Source organism: Podarcis cretensis, assembly GCF_951804945.1.
Source record: "Podarcis cretensis genome assembly, chromosome: 11".
In the NCBI taxonomy this organism is placed as follows: Eukaryota; Metazoa; Chordata; class Lepidosauria; order Squamata; family Lacertidae; genus Podarcis; species Podarcis cretensis.
In genome coordinates, this window is record NC_137180.1 from 13,787,126 (window position 1) to 13,814,339 (window position 27,214).

General features: G+C 42.2%; 1 protein-coding gene and 1 long non-coding RNA gene across 3 annotated transcripts in view; one reads left to right on the top strand and one right to left on the bottom strand.

The window, feature by feature from the left end:
• The window catches only part of ROR2 (receptor tyrosine kinase like orphan receptor 2), a 171,806-nt gene that overhangs the window by 64,916 nt on the left and 79,676 nt on the right, over positions 1-27,214 (bottom strand). The window lies entirely within an intron of this gene.
• Positions 17,729-27,214, top strand: part of LOC307226951 — a 78,909-nt gene continuing 69,423 nt past the window's right edge. Inside the window, exon 1 of the long non-coding RNA XR_013843733.1 lies at positions 17,729-18,328. This is a non-coding gene — a long non-coding RNA (uncharacterized lncRNA). The remainder of the gene's footprint in view (positions 18,329-27,214) is intronic.

The window sequence follows — 27,214 nt, forward strand, 5'->3', positions numbered from 1 at the left end:
TGCGATATCAATGTAATTTAGGAGGTGAGATGAAGGGTGCTTTGATTTACAATGAACAACATGGTCTCGGGTTGATCAGAAATCCTTGGGCAAATCTTCTAAATGCACTCCACACAATAGCACCAAAAGTCTATCACACAACACACACAGTGCACACAGTCTAAACCAGTGGTGCCCAAACTTTTTTCAAAGAGGGGCAGATCTGATGAAGTGAAGGGCTGTTAGGGCTGACCAAAGGGCTGACCAAAGTTGTTGAACTTTTTTAAGGATTTTACCCCAGGAAATAAACTGCTACAAGGGCCATATTAAACCATCCGGCGGGCCAGATTAGGCCCCCAAAACGGACTTTGGACATGCCTGGTCTAAACTGTGTTAAGAATTCAGAGGCTGCTGTAAATCACCAATGAGAAAAAGCTAATTAAAATGTCAGCTTCTGACAACATGTTCTACCCAACAAATAAAGTTTGCGTGGCAACCAGCTATTGAAAATCTCATTTGAAGGTTATATCTGGGGCTTACAAGATGTGGAGACTTACAATTTCCATATAGGTTTTACGCAATTTAACACTTGACAATGTAAGGTGTGTTGCGTGCGCTGAAAGTGGGTGGGGTGGGATGATAAATAACCACCTGACATCTCTGGACCACTCACTGTTCCATGTTAAATACCGTATTTTTTGCCCTATAGGACGCACTTTTTCCCCTCCAAAAATGAAGGGGAAATGTGTGTGCGTCCTATGGGACAAATGCAGGCTTTCGCTGAAGCCTGGAGAGCGAGAGGGGTTGGTGCGCACCGACCCCTCTCGCTCTCAAGGCTTCGCGGACCTCTCCTCAAGCAGCAGGAGCGCTCCCGCTGCTTGCGGAGAGTTGCCTGCATGCCGAAGCCTGCGTGCGCTGAGCTCAGCGCTCCAGGCTTCGCGGACCTCTCCACAAGCAGTGGGAGCGCTCCTGCTGCTTGCGGAGAGTTGCCTGCATGCCGAAGCCTGCCCTCGCTGAGCTCAGTGCGTCCAGGCTTCGCGGACCTCTCAGCAAGCAGCGGGAGCCAGCGCTGGGCTCCCACGGCTTGCAGAGAGCTGCCTGTTTGGGGACTGGGGTCGGGAGAAGCTTGGGCCTCCCCAGCCCCAGCCCCGCGCCTGGGGGGAAATAATTTTTTTTCCTTTATTTCCCCCTGAAAAAACTAGGTGCGCCTTATGGGACGGTGCGTCCTATAGGGCGAAAAATACGGTACTCAAGAGAGAAAGAACAGCAAGCACCCCTGAAACATTATCTCCCCCCCTCCCCACACGGATGGTAGTGATTTATAAAAAAGCTCATCAACAGATCAAAGACAACTGCTATTTTTTTCCCTGTTCATGTGACAAGCATCCAAAAATGTTACACACCACTGTATTTTTAATATATAAAGCTAACCAGAAGATGGCTCTAAAATGTCACAAAACAAAGTCAATTGCACCCTCCACTTCCTTAAGCAAGTGAAGCTGAACATGATTTGAAGTAACTGCTTTGCAGCAAGATTTATAACAAGCCAGCTTGCAATTTAACCAGCGGAAGGTGCCAAATGAAAGGAAAGACCATCTCATCCAATGTAGAAAAAGCCAGGTCACTTTTACGTCACTTTTTGTGCATATTTTCCCTTTCTTCCTGCTACCTTTTGCACTTACAATTCAGTTCAGAAACTGTTGCAAGTTGTTTTCGGGGATGATATTTTCCATACACCCAACCTTGTATCTGCACTGCTTAAAATGGCACTGAGCCAATGAAATTTAACTGGTGTCATGAGATGCCCTTTTAAAAATCGGTATATTTATTTGCCTTAGTTGGTTTTGGTGTTTGTTTGTTTTTAAAAATAAAACCTTTAAATTATGCTCATTCTTTTTGGTGCCATTTCTAGTACTTTGCACAAGTTTGAAGGCATTCAGTTATGTGTACTAAAAGTCCAGAAAGTAGTCAAAAAACTAACAATATCATATATTCTATTTCTGTAAACAATGGGCTTGATTTAAATGACCAGTTCCACTAGCAGATGCCCACATAAGAATTTTTGCTAGTACAACAGGGCTCCCACCCCCTCTTGTCCCAAACCTCTGTGCCCCCCCCAAAAAAAATTGGCTCATGGGGTTAAGCAGAACCGCCTGAACAGCATACAGCATAAGGACAGCAAATACTGTTGAAGAAAGTAAGCAGAAATTCTTGCATTTATGGATAGATAGATTTAGCATTACATTGAGTTGCTCTCATAATGTGTATCTTAATACTCTTCCAGGGAATTGTTTTAGAAAGAGATGTATCCTTATCCAAAGACTGTAGACATTGAAAACAGCATTCGCAAAGTCCTGGCTTTTGGCAAAGTGACAAAATATACATTCACCGAATGTTGATTCCTACAGTTCACATCAGTCACACCTCTCAGTCTGTAAGGACCTACAAATTACAGCTGTTGAAGTTTTTGCATAACCTAAACTTGGAGCTCTAGAGAACTCTTACCTGTCTCAATTTATTTATATTCTTGTTAATGGAGCGGTTCACTATTTATACTAGTTGTTTAAACAGTAACATTGCTGTTTTCCGGGGTTGCAAATTTGCATAGATATCATTAAAGTTGAAAAGATGCAGCAGTAGAAAACTTAGTTGGGATATTTCTTTAATTGAGAAAGCAATAATGCTAATGGAGATGTATACAATTAAGCTGGTTCCTATCTATTCTTTTTTTATTCTTAAATTGTGGTGGTTTTACATCATGGCCCTTTTTTTAAAAAAAGTTGAAACTTTTTGATATATAGTGGTATCTTGGTTCCTGAACAGCTTGGCTCCCGAACAAATCGGCTCCCGAACGTTGCAAACCCAGAAGTGTTCCGGTTTGTGAAATTTTTTTTGGAAGCCGAACGTCTGTTTCAGCTGTCAGCATTGCTTCTGGGACCAATCAGAAGCCGTGCCTTGGTTTGCGAACGTTTTTGGAAGTTGAATGGACTTCCAGAACTAATTTGAGTTTGGGAACCAAGGTACCACTGTACACACAAAACATTCCTTTGAGTAAAATTCGTCAATGAGTCCCACCCCACCCCTAAAACTTGCTGTACAAACTTATTGGGGGTTCACACTGCTGTGCCAATGCAACATCACAAACAATGGTACTGAATCAGAATTTACAGTGGTACCTCTGGTTACGAACAATTCATTCCAGAGGTCCATTCTTAACCTGAAACCGTTCTTAACCTGAGGTACCACTTCAGCTAATGGGGCCTCCTGCTACCGCCGCTGCGTAATTTCTGTTCTCATCCTGAGGTAAAGTTATTAACCCGAGGTACTACTTCCGGGTCTGCAACCCAAAGTGTTTGTAACCTAAGGTGTTTGTAACCCGAGGTACCACTGTACAGGCATTCCTGCAGCTTACTAGCCACAATTTTAGGATTATGGAAGTTTCAAATAAACTGTTTAGACTCTCATAGAAACCATTTGTTAGCAGGAGGTAGTTGGCAGACACCGACTCGAGCTAATACACAAAGTATACATTTTCGTGTTTGGATTTGCCCCTCTGGTTTTTTCCATCATACTCTGTGAACCCAAAGTGGAATCCTAACCCTGAGAAATGAGATCTAGTGCTAATGTGTTGTGAGCTCGTATGTTTGCCTGGATGCAAATGAAGCCTTCTAAATCCACTCAGTGCTTTTAAAACATACGGTAAATGCAATATTTTATCAACCTGGCCTTTTGGTTCTTAGCCCACCTAACACAGATGTCAGAGACTTCATAATTAAACTTAGTAGGGCTCACAGACCCAGCACGAAGGTGAGTGTTTATGACCTTAGTGAGATGGGATTTCCTTTCAGAAGCCAAGACATTAGTGGTGTGATCTTAACTCCTCTTATACAGAAGCTGCCATTGGGGGGGGGGGGGGGGAGAGAGAGATTTGCTATGATGGGAGAAGAGCAGATTGGGAACAGCCTTGCAGAAAGATAAGTTCTGATAAAGTACTGGATGTAGAATGAGAGGCCAATGTGGAATCTGTGATGGGACTGGGTTTCTAAGGAAAAGGGAAAACAAGTGACGTTTTCTTAGGTAAAAACATTGGTGTCCTTACATCATTCTAAGTGGCAGCTACCCGTATTTTTCGCTCTATAAGACGCACCAGACCACAAGACGCACCTAGTTTTTGGAGGAGGAAAACAAGAAAAAAAATATTCTGAATCTCAGAAGCCAGAACAGTAAGAGGGATCGCTGCGCAGTGAAAGCAGCAGTCCCTCTTGCTGTTCTGGCTTCTGGGATAGCTGCGCAGCCTGCATTTGCTCCATAAGACGCACAAACACCCCCCCTTACTTTTTAGGAGGGAAAAAGTGAGTCTTATAGAGCAAAATATACAGTAATTTTCCAGTGTACCTTGGGGGGGGGGCGGAGTTCAGATATTCTGCATGAAAGAATGGCTTTAATGGATTGCTGTTTCCCATACATTATTATTTGTATTTTGTTTGTTTATCATTCTGATTGATTTATAGATCACTTGCTATTCACAGATCTCAAAGCAATCTATGATACGGAAAAAATCAAAATACATAGACATATTTCTAACTACAATATCAGATTATTTACATTAATCCAAATACAGTAGCTGCAAGACCCACTATGGGGGGGGGGGAAACCTGAATATAAGGTAAAAGTATACTTCTGTTTTGGATTTAATAACCTACTAGAAATTTTTATCATCAGTATTTGATAGGCTAATGTATATGTGAAAATAAATTTGCAGTCTCCCTAAAATACAACCTCTGTATTATAACAGTCTCCTGAAGACATTTTATCAGGTCATATGTCTTTATCTCCCTAGCAATGTTCTATAAAGCATTTCTTAATTCATTAATATGAGCTGTCATTTCAAAAAGTAAACTGAAGCTATTATAAATAAAACGTGATGCCATAAAGTAGTGCTTGAGAAAGAACATTAAACATTTAAGGTAAAAGTGTATACATTTCCAATGTAGAATGAAGCACTAAATCAACTAAAACTTACTTCTGACAGACTAGTGATGAATTATGGGATTTTCACTAATCCTCAGATAAACAAAGTGCACACTGTTCTGAAAGCAAGAGCTGACTGTTAAATCACACAGCAAGGATTTTGTTCCTCTGCTGGAAAATGTGATATTGCCTTGATTGTCAAGCAGACTGAAATACAAAATTTTCCAGCTGCCTTTTGTACATACAGACAGAAGAAAAATTATGTGGTAGAAGTCATAGGTGCACAAAGGACTGGACAATAATCAGCAATCTAGAACACAAGATCAGGGGAGAAAGGCTTCTAAAAATAGGGGAAATGTATAAAGTTGGAATTATTTCCCCTTAAAAATATAACATTATTTCTGCCATCTGATATAGTACTTGAGGGCAATGTCATATATATTTTTTTAAAAAAGATAAAATTATCATTCACTGTTCTGTCCACTTTTGTGTCTGGGGCAGCCCACAAACGGTCAAGTGGCTTATTGGTTTAGAAAGGATTCCTTATATCTGGAAAATCACTTATTGTGGCATTTCATGAATTAGAAAGGGTTTAGAAATGGAAAGGCCTGGAAAAAACCCCCCCAGAAAATTTGGGTTTTTCCCAAAGCCATTGTTTTCCTGGAAAATTTTTTTTGGGGGGGGTGGAGTGTGTGGAATATTCAAACTATATCAAACTGCGTTGGTTTTTTTTCTTTTTCAATTTTCCCAGGAAAAAACATTTTTCCAGGTTTTTTCCAGGCCTTCCTATCTCTAGTGGAGATGCAGTCAAAAGGATAGACAGACATGGTATAACCCACTCTCTGTTGGTGATAAATTGGCAAAGCAAAATGAATAGCGTATTCAAACATGTCTGCCCATTAATGTCCCCACTTCATGCATCAGATAAAAAAAAAAGGTAAAGGTAAAGGACCCCTTGATGGTTAAGTCTAGTCAAAGTCAACTATGGGGTTGCTGTGCTCATTTTGCTTTCAGGCCGAAGGAGCCGGCATTTGTCCACAGACAGCTTTCCGGGTCATGTGGCCAGCAGGACTAAACCGCTTCTGGTGCAATGGGACACAGTGATGGAAGCCAGAGTGCAAGGAAACACCGTATATCTTCCCACCACAGTGGTACCTATTTACAGTGGTACCTCGGGTTACAGGTTACAGACTCCGCTAACCCAGAAATAGTACCTCGGGTTAAGAACTTTGCTTCAGGATGAAAACAGAAAGCGTGCTCTGGCGGCGCAGCAGCAGCAGGAGGCCCCCATTAGCTAAAGTGGTGCTTCAGGTTAAGAACAGTTTCAGGTTAAGAACAGACCTCTGGAACGAATTAAGTACGTAACCTGAGGTACCACTGTATCTACTTCCTGCTTTCGAACTGCTTTCAACCTGCTTTCGAACTGCTAGCTTGGCAGGAGCTGGGACAGAGCGATGGGAGCTCACCCCATAGCAGGGATTCAAACAACTGACCTTCCGATTGGCAAACCCAAGAGGCTCAGTGGCTTAGCCTAAGATGGATGCTGGAGGAGCCGAAAGCCTTAAGTCAAATATATTTCACTGTTGACCTGGCAAAAAGGATTAACTCCAGGTATTCATACCATACCCACTATTCAGCACAGAGTTTTTCACTGAACCAAATACTGCCTACCAGGTGAAAGGGCTGATACTGCACCCCATAGTTGCCTTTGACTGGACTTAACCATCCAGGGGTCCTTTATCTTACCTTTACCCTTTACTGAAAGTAGAAGTCCTGATCTGGAGAATGATTCTTCCAAGGACTCAGCTATAGAGGTGCTAATAAAACACTTTAAGTATGTTATGAAGTACAATATAGAAATGTGACACTAGATGGCAATGGTGAGCTATGGCAAATACAATATAATTTATCAAAACATTTTTTAATTAAAAAAAAAAGCATTTTCACAGTATTTTTTGTATGTGTATAGATTCCACCAAAGTCTATGCTCATGAATGGCTGCCTGACCCATCCTGACAATATCTATTGGCACATCCATGGACCTCATTAAGTTGAATATGAGTGAATAGCAATCAAAAGTGTCTACTACAAAGTTATGGTTTTCATAACCATCGCGGAGATTTGAACCGCCAACCTTCCGATCGGCAAGCCCAAGAGGCTCAGTGGTTTAGACCACAGTACCATCTGCATCCCTTTACCTAGCTGGTATGTGCATTTGGTCAGGGATAATAGGAGCTGTAGTCTGAAACATCTGGATGGTACCAGGTTGGGGGAGGTTGCTCTAAATATTTACCTGGCTGCAAGCATCCATTGTTTAACCCAGGGCTAGGGGACCTAGTGCCCTTGAGATGTTGGACTACAACTCAGCATGGCCAGTGGTCAATTGTAATTCATTTACATCTGGAGGGCCACAGGTCACCTTACTCAGGGAATCAGCCACATGAGCTCTGACTTGGGGGCCGGTCCTACCATTGGGCAGAGTAAGGTGGTCACTTCAGGCAACTACGGTATTTTGGGAGCTTTAAGGCTACCTTCCCAGAATACACTTTGTATACAAGCTTTTTTTTCCAGGTTTCCATTGCTAGATTTTAAACAACAAACAAAACTGAGTAAACAAATAACATTTGCCTTTCACAACTGACAAGATGAACATTCATTTTGTAATCAGGTTGGTGTCTCAACCACAACATATTTTGTATGCAACGTATCTTGGAAGCATTTAAAATTAAACTACAGATGTGATTTAACAATGTGCAACATGTGTGGGGTTTTTTTTTTTAATGTGTGTGATATAAAGCATTTTTAAATTAATAGGACAAATGATGGAGATCACATTTAAATTTTTGTATCAAACTGAGTTACACAGTTGCAATATGAAAAGCAATGCTATTTTATTATTTATTCAACAATGTGTGTGTGTGTGTAATTTCCAATAGCAGTTACCTTTTTTTTTTTGCTCAGTCTCCTTTTGTTACTATTTTTGTTACTCTGGACCCACACAGCAGCTGTGCTCTCTCACTAGCTGAGAAATTAGAGTTTATCTGACAAGTTACAGGCCTTTAAAAAGGCTGGCAGACATATGCTGCACCAGATCACAGAATCAGTCAATTTAGGAATGTATTCATACTCATATAAACACTCTCATGTGCTTGTAATTAGTTATGGGGTTCCCTTTGGTTGATTACCAACAGTTATATCCAAGCAGCAGGTTCCTGTAAGGCTGTTTCTCTTTGGATGGTGACATACAGAATCTGCTGCAGAATCTCATTTCCAGAAATCCAGGATTTGAAGCCCTTTTCTGTAGAAATTTGCAGAGTTATGACAATTGGAATTACAAAGGTATATTTAAAAGCAGCTGAGGGTACCTGTGAAAAAGTTCAAAGGAAATAATAGAATGGTTTTGAATGATGACTTTTACCTTCCCGCAGAGTCTGTGGTGTTTCTCCATCATATACTGTATTTTTCGCTCTATAAGACACACTTTCCCCCTCCTAAAAAGTAAGGGGAAATGTGTGTGCGTCTTAAGGAGCAAATGCAGGCTGCACAGCTATCCCAGAAGCCAGAACAGCAAGAGGGATTGCTGCTTTCACTGTGCAGTGATCCCTCTTGCTGTTCTGGCTTCTGGGATTCAAAATATTTTTTTTCTTGTTTTCCTTCTCAAAAAACTAGGTGCGTTTTATGGTCTGGTGCGTCTTATAGAGAGAAAAATACGGTGCTCTTTCTTCCCCTTATGTGCCCATACCTCTCTTGCTAGTCCCACAACATTTTCCCAAAAGATTTTCCACAACATTGAAAGATATAGCCTAACATATGCAACGGATCAAAAAAGAAATAAACTGTGTAAGTCAAACACCAACAATTTATTCTAAACGGTCAGGTTCATGGCCTTATAACATAGAAGACACTTCCTTTCATTCCTGTTCATTGTCTCTCAATCAATTCTCTTTTCAACTATAGAGATGATAGCTATAAAGTGTATTGAGTGAGCAGCAAAACTATAGCCTATAACCCAATTCAGACATTCCCACACCATTGGGGAGATGGAGGTGGCTGTGCTAGCTCCATCTCTGTCCTTGTTGCCCTCCAAAAGTCTGAAGTATAACTTGGGGGATCATTACTACTCATGTAGTTTCCCTGAATGATCCAGAATCCTGATCTTCCAGGGTTCTAAACTGCACAGGGAACCGACATGAGTGAATCAGGCTCTCCAAGACAGAAGCTAACCTTCCAAGTTGTAATGGGCGATAGGGCAGAAACGGGAGGGCAGACCTAGTCCGCTTGTCCCCACCCTCCCTCACATGATTCTAACTGGGTGAGGCATTGGAACTTCAAAATAGGACTAAAATAGCTTTACCTCTGTATGAGAAAGGGGTATGGAAAGGGAAAAGAGGATATGAGATTCATTTCACAATGTTATTTACTGCTATTTACTTAGTGGTAGTATTTTCCTGCTATATAATGTTTGTGATGCAATTAGGTACATTTTGAGAGTGACAATATATTCTCATTTCAATAAACAGTTAGTAGGTGTGTGATATTATTATTATCATTATTACACACACACACACACACACACACACACTGTTGCACGGGGGTGTCATTGTGGACTAAACCACTGAGCCTCTTGGGCTTAGAGGGTTGGTGGTTCAAATCCCCATCGCTCTGTCCCAGCTCCTGCCAACCTAGCAGTTCAAAAGCCCGCCAGCACAAGGAGACTAATAGGTACTGCTGTGGGGGAAGGTAAACAGTGTTTCCATGCGTTCTGGCTTCCATCATGGTGTCCCGTTGCACCAGAAGCAGTTTAGTCATGCTGGCCACATGACCCGGAAAGATGTCTGTAGACAAACGCCGGCTCCCTCGGCCTGAAGCAAGATGAGTGTCACACCCCATAGTGGCCTTTGACTGGACTTAACTGTCCAGGGGTCCTTTACCTTTTACACACACACACACACACACACACACACACACACACACACCACCCCATACCTGAAGGTCTCAGGGCGGTTCACAGAACAAGGTCAATGATAACAAAGTCAAGTGTATAAACACCATGCAATAAAAGTAAGAAATCTACGTTTTATATGCTTCCTTCCCCGGATAGCTAACCTGCTTAAAGGACCACACAAAAAAACTTGTTCAGTGCTGGCAAGCTAATGAACAACAGGTGGTTGGCAAGCCCAACAGGTCCAAATTTCTTGGAAATACCTGCAAAGGACTGGGTTTCCTTTCTATGAGGTTATGCTATTGCGTGTTCAGACCCAGAGACCTCCCCCCTAACTAAAAACACATTTGACTCAAATTTTAGATTGGTTTTTGGCAGAATTTAGGCCACAACTTTATTGATTACAGAAAAGTGAGTGGTTGCATAGGCTCTGGTTCGACTAGCTCCCTCCATCCTTGCAGGTAGCGCTGACCCAGAGCTCTATCATAGGTCAGCCAAGGGTGAACACCTGAGGTAGGATAAAAGCCCGGGTACAGGCTATGTCCACTCCCCAGATGCTCCCCTGGACTCAGGCACAGGCACAACCCCCACTTGGGGTTGACCAAACCAAGTTGAGTCCCTGGATTCCTTTAATGGAATACCCTTCACATAGGGATGGCGAGACCATTCTCCCATCCCTATCACATGAACCAGTGCCTATCCGCAACCTTACAAGTTGTGGTGATTTGCTACGCAGCAGGTGAAACCCAAATGGCAACAGCCAATCAGCCAAGTGGGGGAAATTCCTGCCGTGCCCCTCTCCTGACGACACATGACGGCATAGCAAGGTCAATCACAAAATGCCCTAAAAGTAGGGAGAGGTGGGCGGGTTGAAAGAGGAAGCTCTGGGTCACGTGCATAGGTATTTATAGAACCCTCAATCCATTGAGACAGCACCCCATTGACCAGATTAAACCCAGCAATGAGGGACCTACCAATCGGGTGTTGTGGCTGTCCAATATACCCACCCACAACAAGAGGGTCAGTTTCCAGGTCTCACCGCAACATGTGCCCTCTTTTAAGGAGGAGACTATTTGCAGCCACCCTCAATGTAAAGCAAGAACAGTTTGCAACCATTGAAATGATCTTCTGTTTAGGGGCCAAGGTCAGACGTCAGCAAATTGCTTAAAACAATGGCTATATCTGAGGGCACACTGACTCAGATCCTGCATGGATAAATTTGCCATCTGGGTTGGGCTTAGTTGGAAATGCAACATCTTTAAGACCTATTCATGCATCTAGTTACAGGTAGGTAGCCATGTTGGTCTGCCGTAGTCAAAACAAACTCTTAAGTTGTGGGTGGACATATCAGACGACACAGCGATTCTTCCAAAGCAGCTCTTTATTTGTAAGCTGGAACAGAACTGAACTGAGGAGCTCAGTCAGCCTGCTTATATAGAGCTCCAGAACAAAGTAAATGTTGCAACTTTCTAAAACTATCCAATCACTAAACGTCACTTTCGATCCTTCATTTGCATACAAACTATCCAATCACTGAACGTCACTTTCGATCCTTCATTTGCATAACTATCTACAGTATTCCCCTGCTGGCCCAGGGTGAGAACTTCAGTACATAACACAAACAAACAAAAAATTCCTTCCAGTAGCACCTTAGAGACCAACTAAGTTTGTTATTGGTATGAGCTTGCACGCACATGAAAGCTCATACCAATAACAAACTTAGTTGGTCTCTAAGGTGCTACAGTGGTACCTCGGGTTAAGTACTTAATTTGTTCCGGAGGTCCATTCTTAACCTGAAACTGTTCTTAACCTGAAGCACCACTTTAGCTAATGGGGCCTCCTGCTGCCGCCGTGCCGCCGGAGGACAATTTCTGTTCTTATCCTGAAGCAAAGTTCTTAACCTGAAGCACTATTTCTGGGTTAGCGGAGTCTGTAACCTGAAGCGTATGTAACCTGAAGTGTATGTAACCCGAGGTACCACTGTACTAAGGAATTTTTATTATTATTCTATTCATGCAGCCACAGAAGACAGATGCTATGCAAGTGTCTTCTCACTGGTGGGTCGAATTTAAAGTAGGCTTAAAAAAAGAAAAAAGATCTCAGATTGCCCCATAAATCATGCCGGATCCAAATTAACTAGCTGTGTTGACAACAAGCCTCTGAATCTGTCAATAAAAGCATAATTGAAAATTGCTGCCAGTTTTAGGACGAAGTAAGACTTTAAAGGCTTCATCGCCTTTGATGCAGCAAATGGATTAGTCTGATCCCTGCCTTATTGTCCTTCATGTTGCCTAGTGGTGTTTGGATAATGCTCCTGAAAGAGCAAGTAAGCTCTTATTCCCTTTGGCCTCTGGTTGAGAAACTGCACTTCTGTACCCCCTCAGGGCAACAGCTGCTTTGGTGCAATTAGTGCAAATTGACCCCATGATTGCAGGCTAACAGGAGGTAGCTTGCATTCCAGGCATTCTCCCTCCTTTTGCAAATTAAAGAGTGTCTGCCTGTTGAGAGGGAGAAAGAAAAACACCAATTCAACAATTAGGAGGTCATGCTAAAAGCAGGTCCGTTCTGAGGGAAAATAACTGCAGAAAACTTTGCATTGAGATAAACTTTTGATCTGGAAGATGCAAATTGATATAACATTGTGGAAGTCGAACAGACTTCCAGAACGGATTCTGTTCAACTTCCAAGGTACAGCTGTACAGTGGTACCTCAGGTTACATATGCTTCAGGTTACAGATTCTGCTAACCCAGAAATAGTACCTCAGGTTAAGAACTTTGCTTCAGGATGAGAACAGAAATCGTGCGGCGACGGCACAGCAGCAGTGGGAGGCCCCATTAGCTAAAGTGGTGCTTCAGGTTAAGGGCAGTTTCAGGTTAGGAACGGACCTCTGGAACGAATTAAGTACGTAACCAGAGGTACCACTGTACTAGGAATGGTAAAGTACCAACTCTGAAACCTGGGATAGCCACGGATAGTCAGTTTAGCAATACTGAGCTCGATGGATAAATGTTCTTGCAATAAGGTAGCTTCCTTTGCTTACGTGTGTACAAAAATACTTTTTTCTGAAAGAACTGTTCAGCACAAGGAATAAATGTTCCCCCACCCCCCAAAAACACCTCGGACCTGCCTGAACTATGACATCATGTTTGGCTTCTAAGAATTCATGAGCAGACCAGGCAAATGCCACCAATTAAAAAAGCCAGTTCATACCAGAAGGTTGCCAAGCCCATAAAGTTTAACATTATTTTTAGTAGTATTAGTATTTATATACCGCCCTATACCTGGAGGTCTCAGGGCGGTTCACGCAAAATCAAAATATAAAACCATGATATATATAATCAAAACAACAACAACAACCCAATAATACCCCAACATCTCTCCATAATGCCCATATTTTATCAACACTTGCCAGAATACGCTGAATACATTTTGTCAGTTCAACCAAAGTATGGACAAGAGTTCTGTAGGCCATTATGCTATACAACTGCAATGCATTGTTAACGTCTATGTTTTAATTCAAAGCCGAGGCAATATTTTACTGAAGTGCTATCAGTCAAAACAACAAAGTTCTCGAAATACAAAAATTGGTCTTGTTTACATCTGCGTAACGTCAGCGCACGTGCAATTTTCAAAGCCAAAAACCGGCTTTAAAGTTAAATAAAGTACTTTCTAAGTTCTGTATTTCATGAAGCCATGGCCCATTAGATGCAGCACAAAAGTTTACCTAAAAGTTCCATTTGAACAACTTCTCCTGACTCCCACAAGGTCCAAGATAAACAGTGCCCTAATAAAAGTTGATAGCATGGGCTCTGTTCAAGTGAAACCACTTTTATAACTTGACCAAGTGTGCTCTCTGCCAGGAAATTGTTGCTTTTCCAGTCCAGCGTAAGAATGCTGGTCTGCCTTATGTCTGCTGGCAAAAATGTCTCTGTTTATGGGTGGGCTTAAAGAGGGAGGATTTTGAAGCACCATTCAGGCCTTAGATAATGGTTTAAGGATTAAGATTTGGTCCCAGGTTTTACAGCTCATGTCATGCTGCCCTCGTCAGAAGCAGATACTGCGTGAAAACAACTTATTTAATAATTTTACTCAAGTTTTCTAATGCTGTTTTCCTCCCCCTTGATTTCTGTTCAAGGCAGTATCTTGCTCTTCAAATCCTAACAAAGTTTATAGCACTAAAACCGCAGGCATGCCTGATTTATATAACTCGCAACACAACGTCGAAAATCATCATGTGCTCTCTTGCTGAAGAGGTTATAAATGTTACGGTTTCTTGTAAGAAAGTGATTTGCATCTAAAAGTAATTTAATTTGTACTTAGGTTTCTGTAGCCTGCCAGGATATCGCGTCAGCTCTGCAAGCAGAAACATCTCGAGGTATTTCGCTAATAGGTCTTTCCAAACAATGAGTCCTTGGACTAAGTCATTGCAAATAAGTACCCTCTGTGCAAATTTGTCATTATGCACCTGTAGATTTTAGATCTCACACTAGGAAACTTCCTGATACAGTAGGTCAAGGTAAGCCCCTTCATTCTTAGCCCCTCATGCGCTTTTGCTGCCGTTGACCACACTGGGAGAGGGGCGATATAAGAAGACTGCCCCCATGTAGAATTTATAGGCAGTGGTCACTTTTGCACATTACCCGCTCACACAAAATTATGGCTTTGGCAACAGTAGGGGAAATATCCTGGCAGCAGCAGGGTAACTGAATCTTGAATACAATGGTACCTTGGTTCTCAAATGCCTTGGTACTCAAATGCCTTGGTTCCCAAACTCCGAAAACCCAGAAGTAAGTGTTCCGCTTTTCAAACGTTTTTCGGAAGCCAAATGTCCGATGCGGCTATTGGCTAATGTTTCCGGGGCACCTGCACCAATCAGAAGCAGTGCCTTCATTTTTGAACATTTCAGAAGTCAAACAGACTTCTGGAACGGATTAAATTCGAGAACCAAGGTACCACTGTACTTGGCACTTTTGTTTTTGCTGTTTATTTGCGTTTATGTTTTTGAGGCTTTTTTGGTTAATTTCTTTTTGTGACTGTGTGGAACCCCATTCAGCTACTGATTGATTGATTGATTGATTGATTGATTGTGTGACTGGAAATAGATAAAAGCCCCCCATCCAAACAATGACTATCATCAGTGCAGGGAAGAAGAAAAAATAATTTAAATTTTTATCATCTACAATACTGTCTTATTTATTTTATACTACAGTACATTGTTTATTGCTTTCATTTTATGGATCAATGGTCTCGTTAGATGGTAAAATTCATGTCAAATTGCTGTTTTAGGGGTTGTTTTTAAAAGTCTGGAACTGATTGATCCATTTTGCATTACTTTCTATGGAAAAACATGCCTTGGTTTTGGAACGCTTTGGTTTTGGAACGGACTCCTGGAACAGATTAAGTGTGAGAACCAAGGTACCACTGTAATGGGATTAAGAGACTTGGGTTCCAGAATGGCCAATGGAAGTGTTGGGACAGGGAAAATGCATGAAAGTAAATCCACAAACACCCATAGCAAAGACTTGAAAAATAAGCCTTATAATTTCCTGCATAGCACTACAGTTTCTCTACATGCAAAGCTGTCCTCAGACACTGACTATGTGTGATAGTTGATTCAGTATGTACAGATTCTTTAATGAACTCCTGGAGTGGTGGCGGGGAGCTTAGTCTGCATAAATACATCTTTCAGGATTTTCTATGGATACTCTTTTCATTATGGAAAAAGCTACAGCTAAAGCATTCAGCAAAAAAATGAAACAAAACCCCAAGGACCTGGATTTTCAAGAGTTGACAGCCTCTTCTGTTGGAACCTGTTCTCCAATATATTTGGGTCTGGCTAATTGGAAATGTTATTCAATTAACAAGCATTTAGTTTTCTTACGCTTCCTAAACTTCAAGGATATTTTATATCAGTGAACTGTGTTTCTCTGCCAGAAGCATTAATGGAGTGTTGATTTAAATAAATTCCATTGGGGGGGGGGAGATGTTCTTGTGATGTGGGCTGTCAGGAATCTTTGTCATGTTGTATTTTATTGTAATATTATAATGGGGTAAGTAAACATTTGATCCAATTTCTTTGAACAAAACTATGCTGCTGAAAGTGAGGAGGAATTAAAGAATCTTTTAATGAGGGTGAAAGAGGAGAGTGCAAAATATGGTCTGAAGCTCAACATCAAAAAATGAAGAGCATGGCCACTGGTCCCATCACCTCCTGGCAAATTGAAGGGCAAGAAATGGAGGCAGTGAGAGATTTTACTTTCTTGGGCTCCATGATCACTGCAGATGGTGACAGCAGCTACAAAATTAAAAGACGCCTGCTTCTTGGGAGAAAAGCAATGACAAACCTGGACAGCATCTTAAAAAGTAGAGACATCACCTTGCCAACAAAGATCCGTATAGTAAAAGCTATGGTTTTCCCAGTAGTGATGTATGGAAGTGAGAGCTGGACCATAAAGAAGGCTGATCGCCGAAGAATTGATGCTTTTGAATTATGGTGCTGGAGGAGACTCTTGAGAGTCCCATGGACTGCAAGAAGATCAAACGTATCCATTCTTCAGGAAATCAGCCCTGAGTGCTCACGGGAAGGACAGATCGTGAAGCTGAGGCTCCAATACTTTGGACACCTCATGAGAAGAGAAGGCTCCCTGGAAAAGACCCTGATGTTGGGAAAGATGGAGGGCACAAAGAGAAGGGGATGACAGAGGACAAAATGGCTGGACAGTGTTCTCGAAGCTACCAGCATGAGTCTGACCAAACTGCGGGAGGCAGTGGAAGACAGGAGTTCCTGGCGTGCTCTGGTCCATGGGGTCACGAAGAGTCGGACACGACTGAATGACTAAACAACAACAACAACAATGCTGCTGAAGCCCTGCACAAGAACTTCTTCAAGCACAATGGAACTTTCTTCTCTCTCTCCTCCCCGCACACTTAATGAAATTGATTTAGAGAAGGGGATTCTGATATACTTGCAGAAACAAAATGTTTGTAAAGTGGTACCTCGGGTTACATGCGCTTCAGGTTACATACGCTTCAGGTAACAGCCTCCGCTAACCCAGAAATAGTGCTTCAGGTTAAGAACTTTGCTTCAGGATGAGAACAGAAATCGGGCTCCGGCGGCACGGCGGCAGCAGGAGGCCCCATTAGCTAAAGTGGTGCTTCAGGTTAAGAACAGTTTCAGGTTAAGTACGGACCTCCGGAACGAATTAAGTACTTAACCCGAGGTACCACTGTAATAGTGATGTTGAATTCCACTCTTAATTGTTAAATTGCACTAAAAACAGGAACAAAGATGGAATTATTAACCACATACAAAAACACAAGAGATATGCTCTGCATATGAATTTCAGAAGTGTCTTTTTGTTACTGTTGAATGATAAGTGCATGAAGGAACATGATACTTTCAGAAAGAACATTCAACAAAGATACAGTGTTGTAAGCACATAAGATGCTTCACAAGATTTTGGATTAAGATAGTGTCTACCCTGAGGAGACTCTAGTTTACAAAGAAGATTAGCTGGACAAGATCAGCTTAGAAAGACCATTAAGACAACCCGTTGCGGAAGATTTCTAAATACGGTTTCTGCTTGTTGAAAGATGATGGGATGCGCTTCTTTCAAACAAAAGGTGGCAGCATTCGGTCAAAACAGAAACGCGCACAACACCGTAAAAGGTCACAAAACCTGAAGAGGAAGGCATAGAGTTAAAGAAAGCAAAATAAATAAAATTTAAGACTCTGAAGAATATGGAGAACAGAAGCTTGAAAGCTTGTTGTAAGGCACATTATTTTTTGTTGTTTAAATATATAGAATGCCACACTTTACACTGTTCATTGAGGGCAGAAATTCAATAGTCAGCCATAAGGGAACTGTAAAGGCCAAACGTCACTTAGAATTGCTCAACACCAAGCTATGAACAAGGAGCGATTGAAGAGGATACAAGAGTTGAAGTACAGTGGTACCTTGGTTCTCAAACGCCAAAAACCTGGAAGAAGGGCATGGCACAAATGGGGTACCATGACTCAGAAGGTCCTCTTCCTGCTCATGCTCATTGGCAACATCAGGCAATAGACCTCTATGCAGGTCCTATCAGAGAAGACAGTCCTTGACAACTGCAGTTCTGTACAGTGGTTCCTTGGTACTCAAACGCCTTGGTTCCCAAATGCCAAAAACCTGGAAGTAAGTGTTCCGGTTTTTGAACGTTTTTCAGAAGCTGAACTTCTGATGCGGCTGTCGGCTATTGTTTCCAGGGCACTTGCACCAATCAGAAGCTGCACCTTGGTTTTTGAACTTTTTGGAAGTCTAACAGACATCTGGAATGGATTAAATTTGGCTTTTTGTTTTTGCTATTTATTTTGCATTTTTGTTTCTGAGGCTTTTTCGGTTAATTTGTTTTTGTGACTGTGTGGAACCCAGTTCAGCTGCTGATTGATTGATTGTGTGACTGTGGAAATGGATAAAAGCCCCCATCTGAAGACTATAATCAGTGCTGGTAAGAAAAAAATAATAATTTTAATTTTTATCATCTACAATACTGTCTTGATTTTTTGTATAGCATAGATCTTTGTTTTCATTTTATGGATCAATGGTCTTGTTAGATAGTAAAATTCATGATAAATTGCTGTTTTAGGGGTTGTTTTTAAAAGTCTGGAACAGATTAATTCATTTTGCATTACTTTCTATGGGAAAGCATGCCTTGGTTTTGGAACGCTTTGGTTTTGGAATAGACTCCCGGAACGGATTAAGTCTGAGAAGCAAGGTACCACTGTACTGGAGTTGAAGTACCTAGAACAGTGTTTCCCAACCTTGTGCCTCCAGCTGTTTTTGAACTACAACTCCCATCATCCCTGACTAGCAAGACCAGTGGCAAGGGATGATGGGAATTGTAGTCCAAAAACAGCTGGAGGCACAAGGTTGGGAAACACTGACCTAGAAGGCTCTAACATTAAATCTCTTTGTCTTCCTGGTAAAGCAAACACAGCTTAAGGTAAAGGTAAAGGTACCCCTGCCCATACGGGCCAGTCTTGACAGACTCTGGGGTTGTGCGCCCATCTCACTCAAGAGGCCGGGGGCCAGCGCTGTCCGGAGACACTTCCGGGTCACGTGGCCAGCATGACATTGCTGCTCTGGTGAGCCAGAGCCGCACACGGAAACGCCATTTACCTTCCCGCTGGTAAGCGGTCCCCATTTATCTACTTGCACCCGGGGGTGCTTTCGAACTGCTAGGTTGGCAGGCGCTGGGACCGAGCTTACAATGTATCTAAAACATGTGATCCCTGACCATGAGGTTTGGAGGAACGAAGGGCAAAGCACATTGGAGTATGCAGCTGGGATAGAGAAAGCCAGTTTACACACCTGCATAGGAGTTGCTCAAAGTACTCATTCCCTAACGAGGAATCAATACGACATTCTTTCCACAGATGATGTAAATTCACAAGTGTCATGGAGAAAGCAGAGATTTATCTTGAGTATTGAAACTAACTGTGAGCCATAAATGTGAGTCTAGGGAATGCTATGGTTTCCTCCTCAGAGAAAGTACCTTGGAAATCCAGTCCAAAAGTAACAGCTTTCCTTTGTATTCATTCAATTACCATATTTGTTCCCTGATATCATTGCTCCCAAAGTCCTACCGGATATCCCACCTGGCGCCAAAAAGACGCACGTTTCCACGAACAGATGTGACTAGCTGGTGTTTTCTCCGTTTGATGAACGATTGCTTTGGACTTTGCTCACAATCCTGAATCTCGGAAGAATCAGGTGTAATAATGACACCTATCTCTCTTTTGCATCAGATTTAGATGAGGCTCTGGAAGTATTAGTGGCAGGAATCAGTAATGGTCAGGATAGGGGGTCAAAAAAGTGAAACTCAGTCCCAAGAAGCTGGTGGTTCTGTTCAGGAAGTTGGCGTTCAAACTGTTCTGAGTGGGATTACACTTGCCTTACAAGAATTAAGTTCATACAGTAGATCCTGGATCCAGCTTGTTACTGAAGGTCCAAGTAGCCTCTATGGCAGAGATGGCCAACTCGGCCCTCCAGCTGTTTTGGGACTACAGTTCCCATCATCCCTGACCACTGGTCCTGTTAGCTAGAGATGATGGGAGTTGTAGTCTCAAAACAGATGGAGGGCCAAGTTTGGCCATCACTGCTCTATGAGCAAGGAGTGTCCTTCATTAGCTTAGGCTGGTATGCCAGCTGCTTCCTTGAGCAGAGATAGCCTGGCCACAGTTATCCATTCTTTGGTAATATCTGGGATTGACCATTGTATTTTTATTTTTATTTTGAAATATTTTTTATTTGGTTTTACAAATGTAAGTTTATAATAATATCAAATACACATCCGTATGTAGAGATTTCTCTGAATCTCAAGACTTCCTACCATCCCATCCATGGGTCTTATTGTTAACATTTTCAACTGCATATTATTTCATAACCTATATTTTGTATCTATCCATAATTATCCAAAGTGTTTGTTACATTACAAGCGATATTAAAATCCTGCTAATGTTGTTACCTGCTTACAGTGGTCTCCTAAATAAATTATGAATTTTTTCCCATTCTTTCCTGAAGTTTTTGTCTTCTTGGTTCCTGAGTTTCTGGTCAGTTTTGCCATTTCGGCATAATCCAACAGTTTGGTTTGCCATTCCTCTCTAGTAGGGACTCTTTCTTCTTTTCACCTCTGGGCTAGTAACATCTGTGTGGCTGTTGTCACATACATAAAAAGTATTTTCTGCTTGGGATTGGCCATTGTAATGCATTGTATATGGAGCTGCCTTTGACGACTGCTCAGAAACTTCAGTTAGTTCAGAATACAGCCAGTGGGCTGCTGATTCAGTCTGGTTGGGAAAATGGAGCCTGTGATGGATGCATCTACCTGCCTTTTCCGGGGAGCTCATGAGGTCCGTTAGTAAGCCTTGGAATCCAAGAGCTACTTGAGTCTACAACTTCCATTTTGTGAGCTGTGCTCATTTTTCCAGATCAAAAGCCACTGGAAAGGAAATTCCACTAAAATTGAGAATGGGATGGTAGGAGGTTGGACCTCAGGAGGTTGACTTGAAAGTGTCTCAAATAAATTGGAAGGGAGGGGAGCCAATTAAGTGTTTCTTCCATTATTCATTCATTCATTCCCTGCCCATCTGGCTACATTTCCCCAGCCACTCTGGGCAGCTCCCAACAGATAAAACACGATAAAACATAAAACATTAAAAACTTCCCTAAACAGGGCTGCCTTCAGATGTCTTCTAAAAGTCAGATAGTTGTTTATTTCTTTGAGATCTGATGGGAGGGCGTTCCACAGAGAGGGCGCCACTACCGAGAAGGCCCTCTGCCTGGTTCCCAGCTCTGACAAAGAAAGTTGAATGAACTTTATTACGGTCACAGACCAGGATAAAAAACAAAAAAACAACAACAACAACAACATATAAATAAAATAGCATTTAGGATTTATTTATTTTTTTAACCGATAATTGTTAGAGCAAATAAGGACAAAGAAACAAGCATAGGATAAAACATCTGAGTAAAATACAAGATTAAACACGGATAATGGATGGGTAAAAACTGATAATTAAAACAGATAAGAACTAAAAGCAAATAAAAACACGCAGTTAAAACAACTGTAAGAGCATAAGAACTAAAAGACTCCCAGTTAAAACAACTATAAGAGGCTGCAAAGTAGAAGCCTCTGAAATAGAGGACACTCACAACATTAGAAACTGATGTGCAAATATGGTTAAAACAGACAATTAAAACAATGTACAACAATAAATTTAGAAACAATGTACAACAATAAACTATCCCAGGGAGTTGACTCAGAGTCACCCATGGAACTGAGTTTGGGGATTTTCATGCCGGACTATTTTGAGTTGGGCGATGGTCTGCGCCTACAGATTTGTACACAGAATCTGACGACCATCCAGGTCATCTTTTGAACTTCGCCTAACAGCAATAGGTCAAATTTTTGCTTTTGCGGGAGGTCGGCGAGCCTCACCAGTAGGGGATCAATGATCTTACTAGATACTCAGAGACTTTGCACCTGTCCATTGGGAGCGATAGGAAGCCCAGAACACTTGTTCTTTAGATGTCCCTTTTATGAAGAGGTACATAGTAAGACTAAGAAAGTTAATCACCATCCTTAGTCTAAGAGATTTCATATTCACCATTCATGATCTCAAAGTCCTGAATTCTTTCTCAGGCTTTCGCAGGTGGTATAGTCTCTCATGGAAATTCCCACCCCTAGGAGGTAAGAACTGCTGACAATTCCTTCTTGGAAAGGGATATTTAGTTCCCCAGTAGGGGTGACTGAGCACTGGTGGAATGACTGACAGCCTCCCTCCACAGAGACAGGGGACAGAGATGAACTATTGAGCATTGAAAAGGCAAAATTGGATAGTCTGCTCTCCCCACTCTGCCTGCTGAGAGCGATACTAAACTTCCTCTATTAAATAAAAGTGATAGTTCAACACCATGTAACAGTTTCTGCCGCACTGCAGTCTTGCCTCCTGGTTTACTAGCCGAAACCCAATCTGGACATTACTGAACATAAAACATGTACCATCCATCAAAGCAAGTTTAAGGGGGAAATACATTTTTCTCATGGGAAAGACTCTTTTCACACTGCCCTCTATCCATGCATCAATCCTGCCCCCAGAAATCCATCCCAATTCTGACAAGGCCCCTTCTTCCTCTGCCCTCCTGAGCTAAAAGGTCACACGTCGCGAACAATAACCACAACTAAATCAAGCAGCTCTGGAGGCTGCAAGATGAATAGTCGGAGCCTCGAAAGCATTAAATGCAAAAACGGTAAACTCATTCAACCAGAGGCCTCAAGAGCGCTATCACTTTTCCTCCAGTAATTGAAGGTCTCCTTCAGCAGGAAAGCTACGTCGGTCTGACTCAGAAGCCCTGTTCAATGTCTTTAGCTGCTGGTGTATGACTTCATGCCATATTTCGCAGCTGGAGGTAGCAGTTACCTACTGGCCATTTTAAAATTTACTTCACAGTTTGAAAGGTCACTTGCAACGTGAGGCAATGCTAAGAAATACTCCATGCACAAACATATAGAGTGGTACCTCCGGTTAAGAACTTATTTCGTTCTGGAGGTCCGTTCTTAACTTGAAACCAGTGGCGTAGCGTGCAGGGGGGGGGGCGGCCGCACCGGGCGCAACATCTGGGGGTTAGGGTTAGGGGGCGCAAATCCACGGGTTAGGGGGCGCAAATTACTTGCCTTGCCCCGGGTGCTGACAACCCACGCTATGCCACTGCTTGAAACTGTTCTTAACCTGAGATATCACTTTAGCTAATGGGGCCTCCCACTGCTGCTGCCCTGCCGCTACGCTATTTCTGTTCTCATCCTGAAGCAAAGTTCTTAACCTGAGGTACTACTTTCGGATTAGCAGAGTATGTAACCTGAAGCATCTGTAACCTGAAGCATCTGTAACCCAAGGTACCACTGTATACAATATCAAAATTATCAATTACATTTTACCCTTTTCAGGGTGATTTCCATGCAACATTTTCTAAACCACACCTTGCCTTTCTGAATGGAAAGCTTAAAAAAAAAAACCCTTGGTGGACGTGGGGAGATATTTGTTACCTGGAGACAGAGAGCACAAAGAGCTCTAAATATTATCGGGGTATGTGCTAGCAGTAATAAATAATAATAATAATAATAATTTATTATTTATTATTTATACTCCGCCCATCTGGCTGGGTTTCCCCAGCCACTCTGGGTGGCTTCCAACAGAATATTAAAATACAATAGTCTATTAAACATTAAAAACTCAAAAAGTAATAAGGTGTCATAATACACTGATTGTCTTCTTCTAGTTTTCTGCTTCCACCTCTTACTTCCATGAGAGCAACCAAAATTATCTTCTGCCTAGCACTTCTGATTTAATTTATCTATACAAATTCCAGGCTAGAAAAGTTCCATTGTCTTAGTGCAGTGGTCAAAGATTTTCCCATTTGCTAAAGTACTGTAAAGACAAAGAATAAATATGGGGGCCTTCATAATATGCAGCAGGGGATGCTTATACAGTGGTACCTTGGTTTAAGAACAGCTTAGTTTATGAACAACTTGGATTAAGAACGCTGCAAACCCGGAAGTAGGTGTTTTGGTTTGTGAACTTTGCCTTGGAAGCAGAACATGTTTCACTTCCTGTTGAGTGTGTTCCATTTGTAAATTGAGTCCCGCACTGTTATAGGAAAGCATGCCTTGGTTTAAGAACACTTTGGTTTAAGAACGGACTTCCGGAATGGATTAAGTTTGTAAACCAAGGTACCACTGTATCCTTTTATGCATAATAAATATCCATGCTTCTTTAAAGCTAGCAGCATTTTGTGGCCTAGAAAGAACATCTTACATTTGGATATTTCAATTTCTGCAAAATAATGAGCCATGTGCTAGCTGATGCTACATGGCAGGTGTATGAGTGACAGTCTTGAGAGTCTAGACATTTTTTTTTCTTTAATGAAAAGGAGCCAAAAGAAATGTGTGAGCAGGGCAATAACAGGGGGAGATGCTGCTTAACACTTTTATGCTTTTTTCCCCTACCCAAAACATCTCTCCCGCCTTAGCTAATTTTAGAACTATAAGAGATATAGACCTCTATTCCCCCACCCCCCAAAAAATGATGGAAACTAAGCTTGGGTTGATTTTGAGTTCTGCAAATGGTTGCAGAGATGTGGTTACTCTTCCTCAGACTCACAGCCTCCTGCAAGTACAGTCGTACCTCCGTTTACATAACCCTCTGGTTACGTAAATTTTGGGATATGTGTGCAGCAAATCCTTAAGTATTTTACTGGGTTTCACCCTGCGCGTATACACAGAAGCGGTCCTCAGGTTGCGGAAACCTTGGGATCTGACCGGACCTCTGGAAAGGATCCTGTACACAACCGGAGGTACGAATGCACTTTCCCCCCCTTTTCTTTTCTTTTCTTTTTTCTTAAGGGGAAGACTACTTTAAATATCTGCCATACGGAATCTACCAGGTGACATTAAATGTTTCAATAGAACTGAAACTAGAGAGTAAAGGTAAAGGTAAAGGGACCCCTGACCATTAGATCCAGTCGTGGCCGACTCTGGGGTTGCAGCGCTCATCTCGCTTTATTGGCTGAGGGAGCCGGCGTACAGCTTCCGGGTCATGTGGCCAGCATGACTAAGCCGCTTCTGGCGAACCAGAGCAGCGCACAGAAACGCCGTTTACCTTCCTGACGGAGCGGTGCCTATTTATCTACTTGCACTTTGACGTGCTTTCGAATTGCTAGGTTGGCAGGAGCTGGGACCGAGCAAGGGTAGCTCACCCCGTCGCGGGGATTCGAACTGCCGACCTTCTGATCAGCAAGCCCAAGAGGCTCAGTGGTTTAACCCACAGCGCCACCCGCGTCCCGAAACTAGAGAGTAGGTTCTGTTTAATCAGGTTGGAAGGTATTTTCCCCCCAACTCATCTCTTAAAAAAAAAAAAAAGTTCCAAAGCAGTGATCTAAATGGAAGGTTTACACAAATGGGCAGCACTGCAGAACACACAGCTTCATGAGAAGATACGATATTTCGGCATGCAAATGTCCCATCCATCCATTAAAAAAAAACAACTGAATTCAAATTGCAAAAAGGTGCAGAAAGGGCAAAAACAGCCCCCCAAAGAGCAATGAACCTGCAAAAACAGCGCAAAAAAAGAGGGGTAATGGTTAGCAATCCCAGCAGCCTTTGCAGCTTGTGGAGAGTTGGAGTTTGAGAAAGGAGGTTTGGAGGGAGCAATTATGGTGGAGTTTGGTGGACTTTGGCGGAGAGGTGTTTGGAGGCTTTTTAGATTGTTTTCCCACCATTTCACATGCAGTGGTACCTTGGTTCTCGAATGGCTTAGTTGACGAACAAATCAGAAGCAAGTGTTCTGGTTTGCGAATGTTTTTCAGAAGCCAAACGTCCAACACGGCTTCTGCTTGAGTGCCGGAAGCTCCTGCTGCCAATTGGAAGCCACGCCTTGGTTTACGAACAGCTTCAGGAGTTGAACGGACTTCCGACACAGATTAAGTTCGAGAACCAAGGTTCCACCATACAGTCATGGTACCCAGAAACGTAACCCCTGTGGGAAGTGGGAAAATGCCTATATACTTCAACAATAAGGTGGTGCTGTGGGTTAAACCACAGAGCCTAGGACTTGCCAATCAGAAGGTCAGCGATTAGAATCCCTGCGACGGGGTGAGCTCCCGTTGCTCAGTTGCTGCTCCTGCCAACCTAGCAGTTCGAAAGCACATCAAAATGCAAGTAAATAAATAGGTACCGCTCCGGTGGGAAGGTAAACGGCATTTCCATGTGCTGCTCTGGTTCACCAGAAGCGGCTAAGTCATGCTGGCCACATCAAGTCATGCTGTACGCCGGCTCCCTTGGCCAATAAAGTGAGATGAGCGCCGCAACCCCAGAGTCAGCCACGACTGGACCTAATGGTCAGGGTCCCTTTACCTTTACTTCAACAGTGCCCATTTCAATCTATTCCTTTCCAGTTAAATAAAATTCACAGCCTCAGTTTGCACCATTTTGCTGCTTTGGACAGCAAAAAGAGGTGCACTTAAAAAAAGAGACAGGAGGATGATCAGTACTTTTCAAACTGAACTACATATTTTTAAAACGCCATATGCAGGGAGTTTACTGCATCAAAATATCTGAGAAAGCAGTGGAATCAGGTCAAAATATAACCTAATATTTCATAATTAGACACAGCACCTTTTTACAACTGAGACATTCATAAAAATAAATGGGCTGCTTCTACTTTGGAAAAAAGGAGAACAATAATATACAGTTATGCTGGCTACAGTAAAACTTTAACTCACTACAACTAAAAAGAAGGGTCCTTTGTGCACTGAAAAGGGAAAACTAGATTAATTTCTGTTCTAGCAGAGAGGAAAACCTAATAACCCAAACCTGGGCAGAAAGTCAAGAACGACATTAAAATAAAGATACCGAAAACATACACTCCTTGGGATGCTGATGACATCCATACTTCTTAGGAGCGCGAAGGCATACCTCAAAGCCTTTAATGATCCAAATATGGAACAATAGCACTTAAAACTTAATAATGTAATAAAATATGAAGCATTCTAAGAGGAAAAAATAAAAACCCTGGGACCAATTCCTGGCGCCACTGGTTAGAAAGGGAACCACAAATACAGTATATTTACAGCAAGATTTCAAATCATGCTGCATGTGCCAGTAGCTTTTTTCAGGCAACTGAGATTTCACCCCCACCTATCACAATCACTCCCTATCAGAGTTATGTGAAATTTAACAGGAAAGCTTCCTGCTTGCAACGAAGTTGTGTTGTGCTGTATGTTCCA